Source organism: Chironomus tepperi, unplaced genomic scaffold (genome assembly GCF_022539635.2).
Source record: "Chironomus tepperi strain 1889 unplaced genomic scaffold, CSIRO-AGI_Ctep_v1 contig_335, whole genome shotgun sequence".
Classification (NCBI taxonomy): domain Eukaryota; kingdom Metazoa; phylum Arthropoda; class Insecta; order Diptera; family Chironomidae; genus Chironomus; species Chironomus tepperi.
This window is the reverse complement of record NW_027226457.1, coordinates 3,019,032-3,034,611: the sequence shown is the minus strand read 5'-3', so window position 1 is coordinate 3,034,611 and position 15,580 is coordinate 3,019,032. Positions and strand designations below refer to the sequence as shown.

The 15,580-nt window shown below is 30.1% G+C and overlaps 1 protein-coding gene across 1 annotated transcript in view; it reads left to right on the top strand.

Moving 5' to 3' along the window:
* The first annotated feature begins 885 nt into the window (after positions 1-885).
* Positions 886-15,580, top strand: part of tx (Helix-loop-helix protein delilah taxi) — a 36,246-nt gene continuing 21,551 nt past the window's right edge. The window contains exons 1-2 of the mRNA XM_070643951.1: positions 886-1,224; positions 1,419-2,015. The gene's annotated coding sequence lies outside the window, so the exon portion shown is untranslated. The remainder of the gene's footprint in view (positions 1,225-1,418; positions 2,016-15,580) is intronic.

The following is a 15,580-nucleotide window of genomic DNA, read 5'->3' as shown; positions in this document are numbered from 1 at the left end:
ATTCAAATTTAAAAAATTGTTAAAATTTTAAACAAAATTTCAAAATTCAAAATTTTTTAAATCTCAAATTTCAAATTTTACAAAATCTAAAAATTCAAAATTTTCAAAAATCTCAAAAATTCAATTTTACAAAATCTTAAAATTTCAAAAAAAATTCAAAATTTAAAAATTCTCAAAATTCAAATTTTTTAAAATTTAAAAATTCAAATTTTACAAAGTCGTTAAAAATTCAAATTTTACAAAATCAAATCTTAAAAATTCAAATTTTACAAAATCTAAAATTCAAATTTTACAAAATCTTAAAATTCAAATTTTCAAAATCTAAAAATTCAAACTTTACAAAAATCTTAAAAATTCAAATTTTATGAAAATCTAAAAATTCTAATTTTACAAAATCTCAAAATTCAAATTTTAAAAAATCTAAAAATTCAAATTTTACAAAATCAAAAAATTCAAAATTTACGAAATCTAAAAATTCAAATTGTACGAAATCTTACAAATTTAAATTTAATAAAATCAAAAAATTCAAAATTTACGAAATCTAAAAAATTCAAATTTTGCAAAATCTAAAAATTCAAACTTTACAAAATAAAAATTCAAATTCTACATAAATTGAACAAAATTTCAAATTCTACAAATCCGTAAAAATTTTAAAATTGATCAATTTTAAGAAACTTCAGCTAGACAAACTTAAAAAAATCGAAACTCACTACGATCTTTCCATTCCAAAACTCAATCTGCAAAAAAAAGTAAAAAAAATAAATTAAAGTCAAAGAAGGAAAAGAATACGAAGAAGATCTTCTCATGCGCCCACTAAAAATTTCCTTAAATAAAAAAGTAAAAAATGAATTAAAATGTGAGCGTGTCTTTAAATGAAACTGTGATTCCATTGAAATGTGAGTCGATTTCATCTTCAATTCTCATTTAGTCATCCACTGTGGCGTTTAGATTTCAACTTTATTTATTACTAAAGAGTTAAAGAAGATTTAATGAGATCGGTCGCTGTGTGCTCGCGTGCTTACTCTCTGGAAATATCAAATATTGAGAGAAGTTTGATGCTTGGTTCCCCACTCCAAAATCATCACCCTTCCACATCTCATTCCACTTCCACATTTTCTCTCTCTCTGCTGTTCCCCACCTTGATCTCTTCTCGCTCGGCGTCGGCTTAGCATGATATTAAACGGAAAGCGATCGGAAGAGAAGAAATGCTTTGTCGATACTACGGTAAAACTGCACACACAGAGCAAAGCAGCACAAGAGTTGAATCTTGAACAAAAAAAATCTGAGCGGAGAAACAACAAAAATATCCAAAAAGTTACAAGTTTTTCTGTCCCGTTTCGTGTTCAATTTCGTTTCGATCGTCGACCACGCAGATTTTTTTTCTTAAGTTGTTTAACTCGCTATATTTGTGTCTTTAGTCTAAGCGCGTTGGTCGAGTTGCTAAGACGTATTTGGAAATAAAAGAAGAATTTTTTTTTTCTGAATGGAAAGAACACAAAAAAAATAAAAATATTGAGCAATAAAAAGGTTCTTAGCGCAAAAAAGGAAAGAATTCTCATTTGACCATTTTTGTGCATCATGTGCTTTATTTATCCAAAAAAATATAAAATAAATATATAGAAACAAAACAAAAAATAAACGTCAAACTAAGAATTTAATTTTTGTGAAAAAAAAAAGAGTTAAAGTGAATTAAAAATTTCGGACGAAAGGAACTGACAAAAAAATAAATAAGATAAAAACATTTAAGTTAAAGAGATTTCGTGTTGTGAATCAATTTTTGGGATAATTTCAAAAAGTTTCAAGTGTCTTATGGAATATTGAAGAGACGTCTCGTGATCGCAGCAACCAAGAAAAAAAAATATAAAAAAAATTAAATTTTCATTGTGCAACAATTTAAAGGGATTAAAAGATTATTTTAAAGGAATAACGAAAAAGTGAGAACAGTTTTTTTTATGGACAGACACAACAAGTCAAGTTCCTGACTTTGCAGTATATTTTACACATTTGGACAAGTGGTTAGTGCATTTATTTTTATTTTATTCTTTTTTACTTTTTTTAATCTCATTCTTAATATTTCGATTATCTGTTTTATGTTTTTTGTGTGTTTATTATGTGCATGCTTAAATTGCTGCTTGATATTTGCCAATTTTTAATACTGTTGGCTTAGTTATTGTGTCAAAAAAAAAGTTGATCAGGTTTTATGAGATTAAATTTTAATTTGAATTGCAATAAAATTTTGTAACTTTTTTTGGAATTTGAATTTGATTTTTGAGGCAAATTTTGTGATGTTTTGCAATGAATGAAGCTTGTCTTGTCACTAAGCATTGCTAGAGTTCACTTTCATTTGATAAAACTATTTCGAATTTGAATTTGAAATTTCAAATTTGAATTGAAATTTTAAAAAGATTTTCAAAAGTTTTAGAAGATTTTCAAAAGTTTTAAAAGATTCTGAATCTAAATTTGAATTTATGTCGCAAATTAAGACTTATTACTGATCAATATTGTGACAAATTTGTTTCGAATTAATTCAAAACAATTCACAAAAAACTCAAATTGCAGCATTTCCATACAATTTCATTACTGCTACCCGCCTAAAAAATCAAACTTCAATTTTTAAAAAAATGACTCCAATCCCAAATTTATTCTATTAAGATTGACTCAATCTTAGACAAAATTTATGAAGTTGAATTAAAAAAATGAATAATTTATGAAAATTAGCTGAAAAAAAAATCATCAGCGATTGTTTTCGATTATCATAACATTTTAGTATGATCAGTGATTGATTTATTTGTAAATCGTGTCATGAATTTAAATATTTTAATTCATATATTGAGATATTTATTTTCATAACAAAGTAATTAAGATGAATTTATTATTTTGAATAATTTTTCATTAAGCTTTGTAATTAGTTTTTTGTAGAAATTGAAAGTGTTTTAATTGAATTGATTTAGTTGAGAAGATCATGAGTTTAGTTGGGTGGAGATTTTAAATTGATTTTACAATATTAATTGAATTTTAAACGTGAATTATTTTAATATTTTAAGATTTTAAATCAGTTTTTAACTTAATTCAAAGATTTCTAAAATTTATAATTTTGTTTTTCAAAATTTGAAATCTTATTTGAGTTTCAATTAATTTTTAAAACAAGATTTTTAAAAATTTTTAAATTTTGAAGATTTTTAAGTTGTAAAAAATGCAATTTTTTAAGACAATTTTTGACTTTCAAAGTTGAATTTGAGCAAAGTTTACTTTGATTACTTACTTTTTAAATTTGAAAAAATTCAAATTCAAATCTTAAAATTCTTTAAAATCCTTAAAAATTCAAAGTTAAACTTTTTTAAATTCCCCCAAAAAAATGCCTACTCAGGTCAATCTTCATGCCATTCGATTCCCGTCCATCTCAATTACATTTCACTTCACTTTTTAAAGTTCATTTATTTTTGTTTTCTAAAAAAAACTTTAAATTCAATTCTGTCTGCATCCCATTTCAATTTCATTCCTTCTTCTTGCCTGATTCTTCCTACATTTTTTTATTTTTGTTGTTAAAAAAATCACCAAAGATGCAAAAAAATTATTTAGCTACGGAGGATTAAAGACAAGAAATGAGAAGATTAAGAAGAAATTAAGCAAAGAAATTCAGGCGAGACCAATAAATATTTAAATTTCTGAACGAAATATGGACAAACAAATCAAATTGCGAATTATTAAGATTAATCGTTTTGTTTTTGCATGCGCTACAGCTATTTGCCTACATAAATATTTCTTTAGTGCCTTTTTGGTGGCGATTAAGTGAAAGATTTTTTTTATATTTTTATTTTCTATCGCACTCGCATCTCGAATGATATTGTCAATTTATAAGAGAAAAGTTATGTCTTGGTATGGCAAAAAAAAAGAGGAATAACTTCTTGTTCTTCACTTGGTCGCCTTCGATAATTTTTTTTATTTCAAACGGTTTTCGTGTATGAAAATTAATAAATCATATGAGAAATAAATGTATGCAGTAAAATCATATGAAAAGTAAGGCGATAGATATTAAGATCACGGCGGAGGGTATTAATAGGATTTTTATAGCCTTTAATTTCTGTTAATCCGAATGAATCCAAAGAAGCACCAATAACAAAGATTGAATTTATTATTATTTTTTATTTTTGGGATATAATTTGCGATTAGTGTCTGACTGATTTTTTTTTTTTTGTGGTATTGTGAATTATTTTTGGTTAAGCTTTTTTTTTAGGATTTGAAAATTGAAAAAAAAAATCATTTTAAATTTCATAATATTCAAAATTTAATCTGAAAGACTTAAAGTTGAATTAAAAAGAGTAAAAAGATTTCAAATTTGAGTTAAAAAATTTCAAAACTTGGAATGAAAAAAAGCTCAAAATTTAAATTTTAAAATCTTTAAATTTAAATTGAAAAATTAAATTTAAATAAAAAATCTAAACTCCTATTTAAAAAATAAAAAGTTTTAAAGTTTGAATTTAAATTTTTAAAGATTCGTTCTTAGATTTTTGATAAGAAAGTTTGAAATTTAGGAAATTAAAAAAAGGAAACTAAATTTTAATTCAATGTTAATTTGAAATCTTATGTTAATTTAAATTAATTATTTTCTTAAAATTTTTTAAAGTTATAATTTTTTTAAAAATCAAGCTTTTCTTAAATTCATTAAAAAAGGTTTAAATGTCATCGACAGATATCAATACATCATGAATAATTGAGATTAGAGTTAAGTTTCATTTTAACGTATTTTCGAAATTCAAATTTTAACGGTTTTCTGAAATTTAAATTAGATTTGAACTTAGTTTCTTATTTGTGTGTGTGTGAAAAGTCGTGAAAATAATTTAATTTATTTATTTAGTGAATTTAAGCCTTTTTAATTAGTGACAACTAGATTAAATGTATGGTATAGAAACAGAAATTCAAAATGAGCCGAAAAATTAATGAGAAAATTATTATTTTAGTGAGAAAGTTGAGAAATTGATAGATTTAAAATTGAATATTGAGTTTGTTGACAAAAGTTTGGCGCAAAGTGAAGATAATAATTTATACCTGGTACGAATTCCTTTTAAACTGTTAAAGTGAGATTGTAATTTGATTAATTCATATTATGTATTTTAATTATAGTTTTCGTGATCAATTTGTAATTAGAGATTAGTTTATGTCACTGTAGTCCTTGACGGCTAAACTGTTCGTAAGTGACAATTTGTTTATAATTAAGACAAAATTTATATTTTATATCCTCCATAGGAAATTTTATTCCCTTCAACATTATTGTCAATAAATGTACTGTCGTTGTTAAGTCTGAATCGCAGTTTTTATTGGGGAATCAAAATACAGCTCAAGCCGCCGTGACATAAGATAAAATTTCGAACAATTTTAACAACTAGAAGTGAGGAAATTGCTGTAATTGGAATTTAAGATCTAGTGACACATTCAGACAAGAAAATGAGCACCAGCAGGAAGAATAAAGTGTGTTCTCAATGTCAAAGCATCGATGTTAGCATAGTTTGTGCAATAGCTGAGTGTAAAAGAGAATTTTGTCATGATTGTGCTGGAATCGACACGAAGGGGTCAAAATTAGACAGCTGGATATGCCAACGTTGTTCAGGATTTTTGAAATCTGAGAGGACGTTAAGAAGTGCTGCCAAGAATAGACCAGAACAAGCACTTGCGCCGCGTCAATTGAAATTTGACAATCCAAAGGTATCGAAGAAGGAACACACACGACTTCAACACCGTGAAGATGATGAAAATAAGAAATTGAAAGAGGAAATTGAAGAGATCAAAAGACAACTGGAACTGATGCAACAACAACTCAAGGTTTTAAAGCATGATGTGCAGTTCCATGATATTGATGAAAGAATTCCGGAAACACCAAAACGATCGACAGCACAGTTAAATGCCAATTCTAGACAGTTTGTTATGGAACAAACTGAAGATGTAACATTTATCGAGCCAACGGAGAATGATCCAGCGGCAAATATTGTCAAGCATCTGGCTAATGCAATTCGAATGTTGCAACCGAATGTACCTGTTAGTATGGTGCATAATGGATATGATCCTGACGAGCAGTTAAAGTTAACAATGATACGTGCTTCGCTGCCCGACTTACCGACGTTCAGTGGTGTATTTGAAGAATGGCCATTATTTGAGCGAGTTTATAAAACCACAACCGAGATTGGAAAGTATACAGAAGAACTGAATCAATTGAGACTGTTTAAATGTTTGGATGGTGAAGCGAAAGTCGAATGTCGACTACTATTGAATGGAATGGCAGGTGGAACTGCTATTATGAATCACCTTAAGTCTGTGTACGGCGATCCGGAGAGGATATTGTCCCGCCAAGTCAAAAGGTTGTTGAAGATGAGAGCACCGAAGGATTTAGAGAAATATCAACTGAAGGAGTTTGTGAGTGAACTGGAATCATTTGTCATCAACGCTGAAAGTTTGGAAAGAGTTGATTTTTTATGTCAACCGACGATAATAGATCAATTAGTTTTCAAACTGCGTGATAGACATCGTGATGCTTGGGGTGCAATGAAACTCGCCAGTCAGAACGTAAATCTAAAAGATTTGTGGAAATATTTGGCGGAGAGATTGAAGGATGCTTCAGCACAGCCACCGACTGAATCTTATGAATATCGAGCAGGAGATTCAAGAAGAATGCACACACATCGTGAAGAACGATTTGAATGTTTGAAATGCAAGAGTTCATCGCACGACTTGCAACATTGTGGTGATTTCAAGAATCTGATGTTGGCTGACAAGAAGAATTTTTGCGTTCGAGAGGATTATGCAATTGTTGTTTGAAGCAAGGGCATCGTTGGAAGGATTGTAAGACAAAGAGGATGTGCAATATCGATGATTGTAGAGAATTTCATCATCGAGTATTGCATTTGAAATCACAATCCAGTGATGTTAATTGTGAAGCTGAGAGAGAATTCAAGCATTCAGAGCCGGTAATTCGAGCTGGATCTTCATCACAGTCAAATCCAGCAGAATCAGAGAGATCGAATTATCACAAGTCGAGTTCAGTGATGTATAAGATCTTGCCTGTAGTATTGCACGGCAACAATGGAGAGCTAATTGAGACATATGCCTTCTTAGACGATGGATCTTCAGTCACGTTGCTTGATAAAGAGCTTTATGATAAATTAAACGTGAACGGCATTAATAGACCATTGAATTTAAGATGGACAAGCGGCATATGCAGAGAAGAGAGCGACTCATTCACTTTTGATTGTCAGGTATCCAGAGGAAAACGAGGAAAGAAATTTCCATTGCATGGAGTGAGAACAGTTGATCAACTAGACTTAGCATCGCAAACTGTAGTGGCAAGTGAGTTACAAGAACGATTTAAGCACTTGAGAGGAGTTCCATTGCCAAGTTTTGAGAATGCACAACCAAAGTTGCTGATTGGATTGAAGAATGTTTCATTTTTAACAAGTATGTCATGCATTAATGGTGCTGATGATGAACCTGTTGCGATCAAGACGAAATTAGGCTGGACTGTATTTGGCACTACAAACGACGCATTAGACAATTGCGCTGGTCGTAAATTATTTGATGATGAACGATTGATGTCAATTAGATGGGATGAGACTTATGTTGAAACAACAAAGCACGAACCAATGCCTGTTTATGATTTAAAGGTAATGCAAGTGATTCAGAATGAATCAGAGAAATTTGACAAGCTGAAGGCTAAAGGCAATGGGAGAAATATGAAGGAACGAATTTTTGGATTGACTCAAAACCAATTGAACAAGATGACATATTGGTAGCTTGCGGATGAAATGATTGAGACACAAGCTGATCATTATTTAGATGTATTGGACTTTAAGAACTAGAAGGTTTTCTTCAGCAGAGCAGAACAAAACGGAAGGGAGCATGTCATCGACAGATATCAATACATCATGAATAATTGAGATTAGAGTTAAGTTTCATTTTAACGTATTTTCGAAATTCAAATTTTAACGGTTTTCTGAAATTTAAATTAGATTTGAACTTAGTTTCTTATTTGTGTGTGTGTGAAAAGTCGTGAAAATAATTTAATTTATTTATTTAGTGAATTTAAGCCTTTTTAATTAGTGACAACTAGATTAAATGTATGGTATAGAAACAGAAATTCAAAATGAGCCGAAAAATTAATGAGAAAATTATTATTTTAGTGAGAAAGTTGAGAAATTGATAGATTTAAAATTGAATATTGAGTTTGTTGACAAAAGTTTGGCGCAAAGTGAAGATAATAATTTATACCTGGTACGAATTCCTTTTAAACTGTTAAAGTGAGATTGTAATTTGATTAATTCATATTATGTATTTTAATTATAGTTTTCGTGATCAATTTGTAATTAGAGATTAGTTTATGTCACTGTAGTCCTTGACGGCTAAACTGTTCGTAAGTGACAATTTGTTTATAATTAAGACAAAATTTATATTTTATATCCTCCATAGGAAATTTTATTCCCTTCAACATTATTGTCAATAAATGTACTGTCGTTGTTAAGTCTGAATCGCAGTTTTTATTGGCGAATAATAATAAATTTTAAACTTTTGTAAATTTTTTCAGCAATTTATTTTAAAAAACTGTAAAAATTTGAAAATTAAAGTTCAAAAAATTTAAAAATTTTAAAGATTCAATTTTTTGAAAAATTATAAAATTTAATTTTGAATTCTTAAAAAAATTATTACTCTTAATTTTAAATAAATTTAAACCAAAATTTTCAATTCTAATTTAAATTTCATGTTAAAATCGAATTAAAAACCTTTAAAAAAATCAATTTTAATTCTCTAAAATCCATTCACTGCCAATCTCAACGAGCCAGATCTCCAATAAGTATTTTCTCATATTCTTGCTAAAAAAAAAGAATCATAATCGCACATTTTATTTCTATAACATTTTAACAAAAGAATAAAAATATTTCGGCAATAAATTCAAAATATGTATATCTATATGTGTATATACAGCTGAGAAAAAAAGAAGTCTCAGTGAATAAAAACAAAAAAAAACAAGAGATATGAGAGGCATGTCATTGTGTTCTTTTGTAAATTTACTTTCGTTTATTCATTTAAATAATATTCGTCCATATGTAGCGCCTTAATTTTAATATTCAATCTCTCATGGCGCGACGTTCATCAAACAACAAAAAATTACCACTTTTCAAACGATTGCAGTCCATTAAAGTCTCACTCGTTCTTTGTTGCTGACTGCTCTCTTGACTCTGAATGACGAGCCATTGTCAATCATTAGTGCAGCAGTAGATGATGATGAAGAAGACATGGATGTATTAAGAACATCAAGGGAGATTCTCGTGAAATTTTAAATGACCCAAAACCGAGTCATCATCGATGCACTCGCGAGCTCTTAAATTTTAATTAAAATGCAAAGGCAACAACGAGAAGAAGCAGGCAGTAATTTAAAATTGACGTCGGGGTTTGAAATGATGAGGGCAAAAATAAAAAAAAAAAATACATCTCATCAAGTTCTGTAAATTCATTAATTCTCACTCATTCGAAATAGTAAGAAGAAGAAGCAAAAATGCTATAATTTCTCGGGAAGTTAGAAGCTGTGCCAAATGGTCGAACATTTATTTACTGTTTTTATTCTTTCGCTTTGCATACTCAAAATATGTCTGTACGAAAAAAAATTATTATTATGTGTATAAATGGAATGGGGGTCGTTTGGAATTAATGGCTGCATATGGCTACATATGTGGAATAGAGTGCTGCTTTGGGTGCTGTTGGGGCTGAATTAAGAGAGCTATGCTTGTGGCCCTTGTGCTGGTATTGCAAACTGTAGCTTTTGTTGTCCGTTTGGTTACTTACAATTCAGTCATGATGTATGCATGAGGGGTAGGGGGTAGTCAGGGGGGGGGGGGATTCCAACCTTATTCTTTCCTTGTATGAAATTCTTCAATTTTCTAGAGTTTTTCGAGACAAAAATTCCACAAAACCTCTGAAAATAATTTTAAACTTGACCTCCTTCCTCTCCGTTAGAAGAATTTGGGTCAGTAGTCAGTCTATGCCTGATAAGCCACTATTTGACCCTCTGACACATCCAAAATTGAAGACAACTCTTTGTTCCCAAGATCTCTATAACAATCTCCAGATGAAGCACCCATAAGTTACCATGAGTGTCCAAAAGACCTCAAAACAGTCCAATTCCCATCACTTCCCCACAAACCCCATCAAAAGTGAAGAAATGTGGAGTGAGAAAAGTCATAAAAAATTATCGTAAAAAAAATTATTTCCAGCCAGAAAAAGAATCGCTGCAGTTTTTTTGTAATTTATTGCATGTCGTATTGTTGGAATTAAAAATTTCTTTTATTGTGAATTTAAATGTCGAAAGGAATTTACAGTCATGATCCGTTAGATTCACTTTGATACTCGAAAATTTATTAATTATTAATTTGCAAACTCCTGTTGACACTTGCTGGATCTATAAAAATTTTAGATCAAATCGTAAAAAAAGATTTTCGATTAAAACAAGAGCGAGAAATATTTATGGATATATTTTATATGCTGTAGATTTTCAATATTCAGCATGCGGCTGTGAATTTGCAATAAAATTTTGTAAATTATTTGTTGATAGCCATGGGAGAATGTCTAGTTTTTGTTTATATTTGAAAAAAAATTTCTCTTGTGTCAGCTCTTAAAGTCATATCCAAGCTCATTTCCAGAGGCTGTTATGATTGTGGATATACTTAAGAGACTTCATTTAGATTACGAGGATACTAAAAATCGTTAAGATTATGACGAGATGGAGCTACCATCAAAAAAGTCATTCATTTTTTTATTTCAATCAATAGACCCGAGTAGCTGATGCTCATTGGTCATTTCATAGGTTGTGGGTGATATTGAGGATCTTAGTATTAAGGCCATGCTCATAAAAAGTCCCCCTTTTCATCAATATACTTCAAATTTATTTGGGTCAGTCCATAAGTTTGAAAATAATCTAGTATAATCCTAGTGGACATAAACTGGTAACAACCAATTTTAGACACCCCAAGGGGATCACTGCTAATCAGGATGTTCCACTAAAAATTAGGATTCGAACCACTACAATGACTCATTCTGCCCTTAAACTAACAATAATTTGTGACTGTCTCTATTCATTCCTAAGAACTTTGACTCAAAATGGAGAATTGTAAATTTCTATGAGATTCGAACCTAAGATAGGAATTGAAAAGTATAGGAATTTTCAATTATCGAAGTTCTAAGCCTTCATGCTACCAAGCCAGTTCACCTTAATTTGATTATTTAGCTTAGGTACTACTATGTAGTTACTTAGTTCCTAGGCGAAGGTACACGAGGGCCCTGTATATACTTGCTAATTTATTATGCCAAATTTGAATTTTTCTGTACTTTACTTAATTACTTCGCTGGTCATACATAGATAAATTGTAGCCCATGACTTCCCTCAGATGACGTCTAAAGCTGACTTTATAGTTGGCTTCCATTTGCTAACTTCCAACACAAAGTAATGGATTACTAGATGTGCTGGATTGCTACAAGATACTGCCTCTATCTTTTTTTTCCACAAACCGAGTTGGTGTGACTAGAACAGCAAAAAAGCATCCGAATCCAACTAGACTTTCCCTGGGATTGAACCCGGGTCGTTAGAACGGTAGTCCGACGCTCCAACCACTTGACCATTGCCGCTTTTTCGGTGCTATACTGCCTCTATCGACAGCTTCCTTAAAAGTGTTCTTAAGGTCGCCCACAAGCCATCTTTAGTGTACCACTCGGGATATTAAGAAGATTCCAACAAACATTCATAAAGAAGCATAAAAAAATATTTTTTTTTTTTACAAGCCAGCATTTCCAGTATGAATTGAGTAAAAATCATTCTCGATCTCATTAACATTTTTCATTTAATAAAAGCAACAAGAAGTATAAAAAGTGCTTCACAACATGCAAGATAAAAGAAACATTTAAATAAATAATAAAAACAGAGAAAAGAGAGTTCCGACAGCGAAGCATTTTACTCGATGCAACTATCTTCATTCATTACTTAATATGCCTAAGAAAAAATATTATTTAAATATGAAGGCACAGGTCTGAATGAAATGAATGATAATTATCGACGATATCGGTTCTTTCCATTTTCATTAATTCTCACTTTATGCGAGCATCATCAACAATTTTTTTTTTTAGTTAGTTCTGAAGAGGAATTAAATCATCGTTCACTTATCGCGGCACCTTTTAATCTTGTACACAACATTTACTTGAAAATTGAGTCTCAACAATGATGATCTTAGCAAGTTCCTTGTTGTTGTTGCTGTTCATGAAACATAAGACATAACAACATCGATTATCACAATTAAAAATGACGCCTTTTAGTGAAGACTTTAAAGTACCTTTATATTTTTGTGCCTCGTTTAATTTCGTGTGTACGCTGATATCTTGAGTAGTAACATTAAGTAGTAACATTTATTAAATGAAAAGATTGAGAGATAATTAATGCAATTCACCTGCGAAAAGCTTGTTGAGGATGTCCATGATGGTGTGGGATGACGACGCATTTGTCCTTATATGTTCAAGTTGAAAAAATTTAACGGTCAAAAAAGATTTGAAAAATAACGGTCATAAATTATTTGAAAAATGTTTGAATTTTTGAAAAAACCGTTACAGAAATGGCAACTTCAACCATAATAGACAGTCAAAGCATGAGTCAACTTAACCTTAGTTCCAATAAAAGTGAATTCCTTCTGACACACATATTCAGCTACAAAGAAGACGTAACAACTTTTCGCGATAAATTTAAACAAGTGAGAAAAATTTGTTTGGCACAAAATATGCCGAGCACCTTGCTGTGTGTGAAATTTTTCGCATCTCACTTGTGTGTGCTCCTTATTTTTACTTTTTGTGTCTTATAATCTCTCACTTCAATTGTTCAATCTTATTGCCTTGTTTGCTCCGATAAAAAATGAACGATCAAAGGCAATTGCTATCGACTGTGAGGGTTAATGTGAAGAAAAAAAATCAGCTTCGATCATTAATTTATCGACTTGTTTCGTTTCACATATTTTTTTTTATATCTACACAGCATTTTAAGTACGTATAGAAATGAAATGTTGAATGTTACATATAAATAAAAAGTACTTTTTAGTGATTATTTATTGATCTGATTTCTCCTTCTTATTTTTTTGCACTTTACACGGCTTTTTCCTTCATCATCAAGTCTCTCTCTCTTCTTACATTAAAGCTCTTCTGGGCATTTTGGTCTTTAATCTTTTGATTGCAAAGATTCATTGCTGAAATATTTCATTTGGGAAAATTAAGTTGGAAGATCTTTAAATTTCATCGGTTGAATTGGTCGGGGATGTATTTAGGAGGGTCAAGCATCCAACTGCTTACTTAAAATGCAATCAAATTGCTTACTAGTCTATCTAGTCATTTTAATCAATCTGAGAAAAATATTCAAAAAATAACGGTCAAATTAAATTTGAAAAATAACGATCAAAAAATATTTGAAAAATGTATGAAAAACTCAAAGTTTTGAAAAAATGCTACAATTTGTCTGTCTGTCCTTCAATACTTATCAATTTACATCAAAACAACCTTACTTCAACTCTGGATCCAGTGACTTAAATACATTAACTAAGATTACATTAGACACAGCTACAAAATATTATTCACTTCACCTCATTAATGCTTAAAAAGAAAAATTAATTACGAATGAAAAGAAGACCTGAATATTATTACGCATTAACATAGATGCTCATTACACTATTTACTTTTTTTTTGACTTATTATATATTTGTTTCTGTCAATCTCATGCTTATAATCATCATCAGTCATAAACTGAGATCTCCTTCATCCTATCATCTATTGTGAAATGTCTAAATACTAAAATGCGATAAGCATCATGAGATGAGGCTTTAAGACTGAATAGTGGATATTATAGAAATTTTGTTTGTTTTTTAATAAGTTTGACTGCCTTTGGGGTTAGTTGAGCGCATTTTTGACTCAGCACTTGGAAGTTATTTGGGTCATGCATCCTTTTGATCAATCAAGGTTTGGGAATTCTTTGAATTCGAAGCGGATCTGCTAATTTACACTATATTGGCATTTTAGTATCGACTGCATGTGATCTACCTCCCATAAAAATCATCATTTTATTCCTGATCAGCTTGATAGCTTCACTACGGGATTCTGATGAGTTTTTTGTGTAATTTTGGATATCCAGGGACTTTGATTACTGTTAACTGAATCTTCAGCTTCCTCTTATGCCAAATAGTAAAGATCCAGGCACAGTCTTTCCAGCAAATCCAGCTAAATGTTGGAAATCGCTTAAATTGAAATGGCAAATGGTCAGTGCTTTCTTTTATCTCTATTTTGATTCCTCTTAATGCCACTAAGAGTGATGATCATCTCATTTGGCGCAGACTAGTACTTGGAATCTTCAATATAGAGAATGAACAAATGATAAATGTGATATTAATCCATGCGATTAACAACACAATAGTGTAAAATAATATTTGAAATGAGATATGTGCCTAATCGATGATTGTTTACTCATTTTCAACTTGTCTGTCTTATTGTTTGCCATGAATCTTGACTACTTTGATTGAAATTTATTTTAAAAATTATCGCCATAAAGTTTTAGCACCTTTGTGATTGACATTCTCGATAATTTTTCATTTTACTGTGTCTCTAAAACTGCAAAAAAACTTTTGTTGACCAATTTAAAATAATACATGCATTGCGTATGTCAGAAGTTGAATTCCTTTCTGTTTGTTCATTATTATAGTCTGGCTAAAGGCTTTATACGTATAAATAATGAGAATTCATGCGAAAAACTTTTATTTTCTCATGCCTATTAGCTTCAACTTGTGGATGATAATTTGTGAAATTTTTTAGTCAAGTCATCATCTATTCAAATTAATGATTTTTTTTCTACTGCTGGCCAGCTCTAATGCTAATAACATTTCAATTAATTGATTCATTAATTTATAACAATATTATACGATTTGATTGTCAAAACATCTTCTCGTCTTAGCTGTAAATTAGGAGATGCTGTTGTTTTGATTTTGTCTGTCTGTCTGACACATAAATGCTTCAATTGAAATTTTATTTGACCGTTACTTTTTAAAAAAATTTTCTACTAATTTTTAGCTCAAAATATGAAAACATTATTGTTCTAATTTTGTCTGTCTGTCTGACACATAATTCAAATATTATTTGACCGTTAATTTTCAAATATTTTCTGACCGTTAAAAATTATTTCAATTACTCAAACAAAAAATGCGTCGACGTCGATCATTCCTGATAACTGTCATACCAACATCTTTTGTGAATGTATACACGAACATCACTTTTGAGGATTTTTTTGCTTCATAACATCTAAATCGATTACCGCGTGCCATAATAAACTTTCAATTTCATTTACTAAATATATACATTAAATCAAATTGAAGAGTAGAAGAATGAAGGAATGAGAAAGATTTACCCTAAATTTATTGACTTTTTTTGTGTGTACACGTCTTCTGTGTACACAAAAAAAAAAGTCATCGCAGGTGCCACATACAGCATATCTTTTTTTTCCATATGATTAAGCGTAATCACGAACAGTTTAAAG